Source organism: Melanaphis sacchari, unplaced genomic scaffold (assembly GCF_002803265.2).
Source record: "Melanaphis sacchari strain LSU unplaced genomic scaffold, SCAv2.0 Contig64_pilon_pilon, whole genome shotgun sequence".
Lineage (NCBI taxonomy): Eukaryota > Metazoa > Arthropoda > Insecta > Hemiptera > Aphididae > Melanaphis > Melanaphis sacchari.
Genome location: NW_020271462.1, coordinates 2,142,273 through 2,149,610, shown reverse-complemented (window position 1 = coordinate 2,149,610; position 7,338 = coordinate 2,142,273). Strand labels below are relative to the sequence as shown.

General features: G+C 33.9%; 1 protein-coding gene across 1 annotated transcript in view; it reads left to right on the top strand.

The window, feature by feature from the left end:
- The window catches only part of LOC112600394 (breast carcinoma-amplified sequence 3 homolog), a 44,649-nt gene that overhangs the window by 3,892 nt on the left and 33,419 nt on the right, over nucleotides 1-7,338 (top strand). The window lies entirely within an intron of this gene.

Here is a 7,338-nt window from a genome sequence, read left to right as displayed (position 1 = left end):
TATTAAAATGGCAAAATTATATATATCGTGCCCATTTCCTAGTTTCGTAATTTGATTCTCGTCTCCGTATGGGCTATCACCATCATAGATGAATAACGACGACATGTGCATACAAGACGGCGGCACGCGTGCGCGCGACAAGGTCGTCTCATCAGTCATCCGCGGCGTTCCACAGAAACTCAACATCGGCGAATCGTTGCAGTCTCGTTACACGTGTCTCCGACTGTTTTTTTCTCGTTTTCTGGGGATGCCAGTTTGCACACATAATTAATTGTAGTGTTAGTAAGTACCGGTTCAATATTATACCTACATATCGTAAAATGATGAGGTGACGTTTACTAGGCATCTGATTTGCTAGTTAATAATAATATGCGGTCTGTATAACGTATAGCAGTATAGCATGTATACAAATTTCAAACTCCACCCATTTATCTATATTCTTGAGACTACTTAACATAGAATATTAAACAGTGAACTAATTAATTTAATTATTTTGGGACTGATCCAAAATGTAATCTAGCCATCAGCTAGCCACTAAGTATATTATCTACCACTTTAAATATTTAGTTACATTGTTAGCTAAAATAGTTAAATAAATAGCATTAAACTAATTGCATTTATTATATTTACGTAAACTCGTTTATAGAACGTGAATTTTAGAAAACACTTTCTTAGTGTGTCTATACATAGCAATACATAAATTTCCTCAGAATTCCAATTGAATCAACTTGGTAGTTTTGACTGAACATTGATTATGAATCAGTCAGCCAGGACTTCTTTTTTATGATATATTTAGAAGATATACAAAAGATTAAGAAAACAATAATAATATAATAGTTACAAATTATTAAAATTTATATTACTATAGATAATGATTAAATATTGCATTTATAAATTATAATGGCTTAATCATTGAATTTATATTATATTAAAGTGTAATATTGAATATTTTTTGTTATAGCCAATGTTTGTACAGAACAAAACTTAACCAGCTTATTTTGAATGTACTTAAATTATTACGTGATCACAAATTATCTATAAAACAATTAACTATTACCAATCTCATAACACCACTAAGGTGACTTTTATTGATCCTCAAAGTGTAGCGAATACTCAAACATTCAAACCATAGAACCTCAATGGTGGTAAATAAAAGAAATATTAAACACATAACCCTTAAGACACATTATTGGTAAGAGTACGCCTGTTCGCTGTAGCGTGACCGTTTCATTTTCTTAAGATTGGCTTGTATAAATACTATTTGTCACCATATTATAATCTATATATTAAATTCTCATCAGCGCGACAGCGCCACCACTACGCCTTCTGGCATGCTGAAAACATTATGAAATTTACTTTGGTTGTTTAGAAGTAAAATATATCTTTGAATTTCACCGAAAATGAATCTCAGACACTCGGCATCGCTGTATAATATTTAGTAGCAGCCAACAGGTACCTATAAGTAATAATAATTATTTGTTATTTTCAATAACACTAACGCGTTCCGAAAAAAAAGGTTCCTTTTTCGCTGCGGCCCATGTCCAACGACGCGGCGTGTCTTGCCGTGTACAGTCTGCTGGTTTTGCGTTATCGGTCGGAATCGATTAGTGTTCGTCTACAGTAAAATCGCTCCACGTGTTTGGGAACGGGCCGCTACCATCAACCCCGGATGTCGTACTCGATGCTCACTGACCATACACATCATCATGTAGAACCTATACATACCTCCATAAAATATTTGTATAATAAGCTTATATACAATCGCAATAAAATGTGATATTATTATTATTTTTATGGACCTTTACGACGAAAACGTCGGCGACGCGGTGTCGACGGCAACGACATCAACACTGACAACTGCAACGATAATAATCATACGGCACACCGGTTCTTTTGTAAATGCACTTCGGGCTCAACATTATATACATATATACAATGTGTGTATAATAATAAATTTTATTAATATTATTTGGGTACTACCACCGACGTACGTGTAAGTACTCATCTCCTCCAGGGTCATTGTTGTCGCGTCTATTCACTGCAGCCGCCGCCGCCGCCACTGTAGTGCCCCTCGACTCGATCTCGCGCGCGCATATATTATTATAATATATTATATTTATTTTTTTCTGCGGTACCACCCTATGTAAGGCAGGACGGAGCCGGTTGTGGGTAGAGAGTATAGTAATATACTGCAGGTTACCCATCACCACCCCATCACATTCACACACACATACACACTCATTGTATTATCATGTCAATAGTATGTGTGTTTGTGCACGCACTGTGTATATAAAGACATTATTATTATCTGTGCAAGCACAGCACCCGTCGGTCCGTAATGACGGCGGCGTCGACGACCCGAACCCGAAACAAACAAAATACATTCATTTGTTCTATTGTCGCTGATGGGCTCTCGCTCGTGCGTGTATAAAAGATATATACCTAAACAGGGTGATTCATCAAACACGTCTACCCCTTTTATTTCTTCAATAATGCAGTTATACAAAATTTGATATTTGGAATTTTCAAATATCTTTAAAAACCGTAATTTAAAATTTTTTAGATTTTTTTGTACTACTTAAGGAGTGTCATGCGCGACGATACAAGCTTTAGTTTCAAACCAGAATCCAAGTTTTTAATAAAAATTATTTAGTGGATGATTTTTTTGAAAATATTGATGCACCAATCAAAATTAAGCTTCCAATGAATATTTTTTAAGCTATTTTAAATTCGCATATTGTGTACCAACTATGGATAATATGTTTACGCGATCAAAAATTTGGAAGATGTAAAAGGTGAATCAAAAATAATATATATATCAATAAAATGTCTATTTTATATTTTCGTAAAAATGATCGTCAAAGACTTAAATATTTATATTATAAACATTTTAATAACTGAAAATCTGCTCGTTCAAATTTTGATTTAGGTATGTACACAAATTATTTTTCAATAAAATATAATTTACAGTAAAAAAAGAGGATTTTAATTTGAAAATTAGAAAATTGATTTGCTTCAAGACACTTCTTAAGTACGTAACACAAAAATAAATTTAAGAATTTAAGAATATGGTTTTTGAACTTTTTTAAGAAAATTAGATTTGAATAAATTCATTGTCAAAAATCTGGGAGTGAGCACGCTTGGTGAATCACCCTGTATATAAAGTGTATAAGCCTATTATATATTGTAAATGGACAGACGACGTCGCGGAGATAATAATATTTGCACAGCAGCTGTGTTTTGCCGCAGCGCGTTTCCGACGCTCGACGATGACATTACAGCAGCTATATGTGTAGTGTGTACCTCTACATTATTATGTCCGTGCGTAGTCTTTTCCGACATATTATACGTACCCCTTGCTCTTGCAGATAGGGGACGAGCAGCGCATCATCGCCCCTAAAAACGAGGAGTGTTTCAACGTTATATTGTCATCGTGCGTGTAAGTGCGTACCTATATAATATTATATAGTATACAATAATATACCTACCTATATTACATAATACGCGTAACTGACACTATATTGCATATATACACGCGCCATGCACTTGGATATTGGACGCGGATCCTCACAATAGATAATTGATTTAATAGCGTTTATACACTCGGGTATGTAATATAATAAAATATAATGATATATACGGAGACGAGAGCCCTCATTTCGCGAGTGTATATATAAAATATTATTGTTTGATAAACAGAGTGTTCCTTATCGCCCTAAAACCTGCGAACAAATCAATTTATCATAGGTATTTCTCATAGAAGATATTACTCAAATTTACATGGACGCAGCATTGCATTAAACTATGTACATATAGGTACATTGATGCGATGTATCAATACAAACGTTTATAAATCATTTCATGGAGTTTAATAATTTACCATAAATTTCTAGAAATAACGGTACAGTGAGAATAGTAGCCTTAATAAGTCGTATTAATACCTATATTGTATGGGGACCAGTTATAGCAAATGTGGTCATATTAAGTACAACCGTTAAATAGAACATTTGTAGATACATATGTATACAGCACATGCTACACAACAATTAGGTATATACATGAATGTGCATGAACCGATAGTGTAGTGTGCGTGCGAAAATCGTGAATTGCGTTATATAATATGTAATACGTAGGTATAATATTATATTATTGTTAAGTCATTAATATATATAATATCAAACGGTGTGTACAATACGATTGCGACAAACGGTCATACTTGTACCTATGTGTATAATCATAATATATTGCATGTTGCGGTCTTTTGATGTATGTATAATATTATAGTTTCCCAGAAATGCGCTTAAAAAAAAAGCCCTTTCTGAATTTCTAAAGAAATAGGTATGTGTGAAAAAAAAATGTTTTAATTTTTTCCCACGTAGAGGTGGTGGCGGCGGCGACAATAAAATAATTATTTTTACCGGGCATACAGCGTTTTATACCCATTATTTAACCCTTTTCTGGAACTACGGCCACCGGCGTTGTGACTGTAGGCTGTTGCTACGTCTACGGTAAATAGTATAACCCTTTTTCTTTTCGGTTATTTCCGCGATTTTTGTTTTCTTGCAAAAACAACTACTCAGTAGTACTACACCTAATACTTTATATTCCCACGACTACCGCTAAACGTAAAACGAAAATGTACTATATATAATTATAGCGATGTAATAACTATGTAGGTAATAATAATATAACGATAATTTATCGCGCTAACTAGCCACTACATCGTACAGAAGCCCTGCTATGTCACAGTCAAACGAACCCATTTCACATGACTCGTCAAGGCCTAATTTCAGTTTTCAACATATAAATGGGTGAACATATTTTATAATACTTTAAATTTTTTCTTCCCCATCCTACAAATAGAGGCCAATTATTGAAAAAAACGTATTTTTTCTTAAAATTCAACATTAATGTATTATGTATATATTTCTAAATATACTTTGGTGTATAAAAAGTGAAATAGGATTCCATGCAAATGTTTATGTCTATATATATATATATATTCAAAATATAAAGTTTTTAATTAAAATTAAAAATTGATTAGACTTGGGTAAAAGTAAGACAATAGATATGAATGCAACAGTTATAATAAATATATATATATATATATATATATATATATATATATTAATATACACAATATTGTATGATATATTTATATTTTAATCGTATACAGTTTTAATTTTAAATTATTCGTTCTTTTAAAGTAAAGCATCTGATAAACATGTAGTTTTATAGCGTAAATAATATAAAAATGTAATGCATTTAAGCTTGAATAGGAAGACTTAAGGCATCGAAATCTAGGGCAATTATAGATAAACAATAAAAATTGTTTTGTGAATAATGTGTAATATAATAAAATAAATTATTAATATATTGATATAATAAAAATAATTATGTGTTATGTGTATGGAAGTGCACACGCTGTCACCTTTCCGCCAACAAATGAGGCCCACTGCGACTTGTCTATTACTCAAATTTATTATTGTTATATATATATATATATATATATATATATATATTGTTAACCACTGCTCATCAGGCACACATTTAATTATAATTGCATAAGGCTAGTATAGGTAACTATATTATTATATAATATTATACCGAACTATATTTTATAGGATATATATTACAAGAATATCGTTATAAAAGGTATGTATAATATTTCTTTTTCTTTTTAACTTTTGCCGGCGGTTTTGGCTCTCGCGCATATCAAAAAAACATTCTATGATTTTATATTGGTATAATATAATATAACATGTTATAAGTATTACAACCTGCACTTGATTTCCAACCGGTCGTTATTTTACACTCGGCCGCCACACGTCGGTTGTGATTAGCGTGACGAGCGGCGACATAGCAAGGAATTGTGGTTGCCGTAGTGGCAACGGATATTATAATTATATATTATATATTATTAGTGTAATAATATAATAATTGCAAGTGGTGTAAAAAAAAATTAATAATAAATCGCCACTGTTACCGCTGCGGTATACTCGCTCTTCTTCGAGGTACCTACCTGCAGTATGTATTACGTACACATCATAGGTACACTCTGGCTGCACTTCCACATCGCCACCACCCCTTCGTCACCGTTAAGCTAGTCCAACTTGCGCCTTGTCGCTCGATGTCGACGGTTTTGGCGGGGTCGGTGGTCGCGCCGGCGAACCGCAGTCGGAGGGAGGTAGTGGCTAGTAGGTGTATATACGGACGGATGTCAATTCAATCGCCGTAGCGACGCATTTGTGTCATTATTATTATTATGCTCGTCAAAAAATATTATTATTAATAATAATAATAATAAAAATAATATAATAATATTATTCTCAGTCCCTCTGCTGTGCAACGCGCCACATCCGCCACCGCCGCCACCGCTGTTCCAGCCCGAGGTCGGTGTCGGATTTCTCCCCAACTATATGGCGCATATATAGTTATAATATTGTACGCCGCGGTGCCGTATTACCGCCGCCGTCTAGTTTACTGCGCGTGCGTGTGCGTCTGCACGATGAAAACCTCGTCCATCCGTCCGTACTATACGGTTCGCTCAAATCTGTTCCCGTCCGTCAGCCGCTGTTCGAACGCAAACAAACGAAACGAAAAAACAAACAAACAAGACCAAAAATACGAAAAATTCCGTCCCCTATCGCGTTGGCCATGCGCGCGCATCACCATTATTATTATTACATGGGTATAACGTTATTTGAACGGCAAACAAAATATTTTCGCGTAAATATTATACATATATATATAAGTATGCATTATGTGTATGGGGTCCGAAAATTCATGGACGTTTTGGTGACTTGGTGTAGAGCGGACGCGGTGACGCCTCGATTGTTAGAATAGAGCGTATAAGACAATCAATACTGATCGGTAAGTTACCCCAGCTACTTCGACTCACCGCTCTGCAGCACCAACGCACTGTAATAATAATTGTCGAATTCATTGGCGTGTATAGCAAAAATTATAGCATCCAAGTATTTTTAACTTAATATTACATATAAATTATTAAAACACATTAAATGAACATTAGTTGGAAATTTATTTTACAGGAAAATCGTATGCAAACGGTGTAAAAGCGGTCACACCTGCCGGATCCCTTTGCAGTATGGAGTATGTATTGTGCCCATCATCCATGTATTGATAATATTATTGTATTTTATTGCATGGTAATTGAGGTTTGATGGGCGTATAATATAATTGTAATTACAGATGATACCTCCTCTTATTAACTAGGTATTTTAATACGAATATATGATAAAGAGTGGCTATATTATCAAACAATATTAGTTCTTTTAACAAAATCTTACCATATGGCATATAATATTATAGTTCATA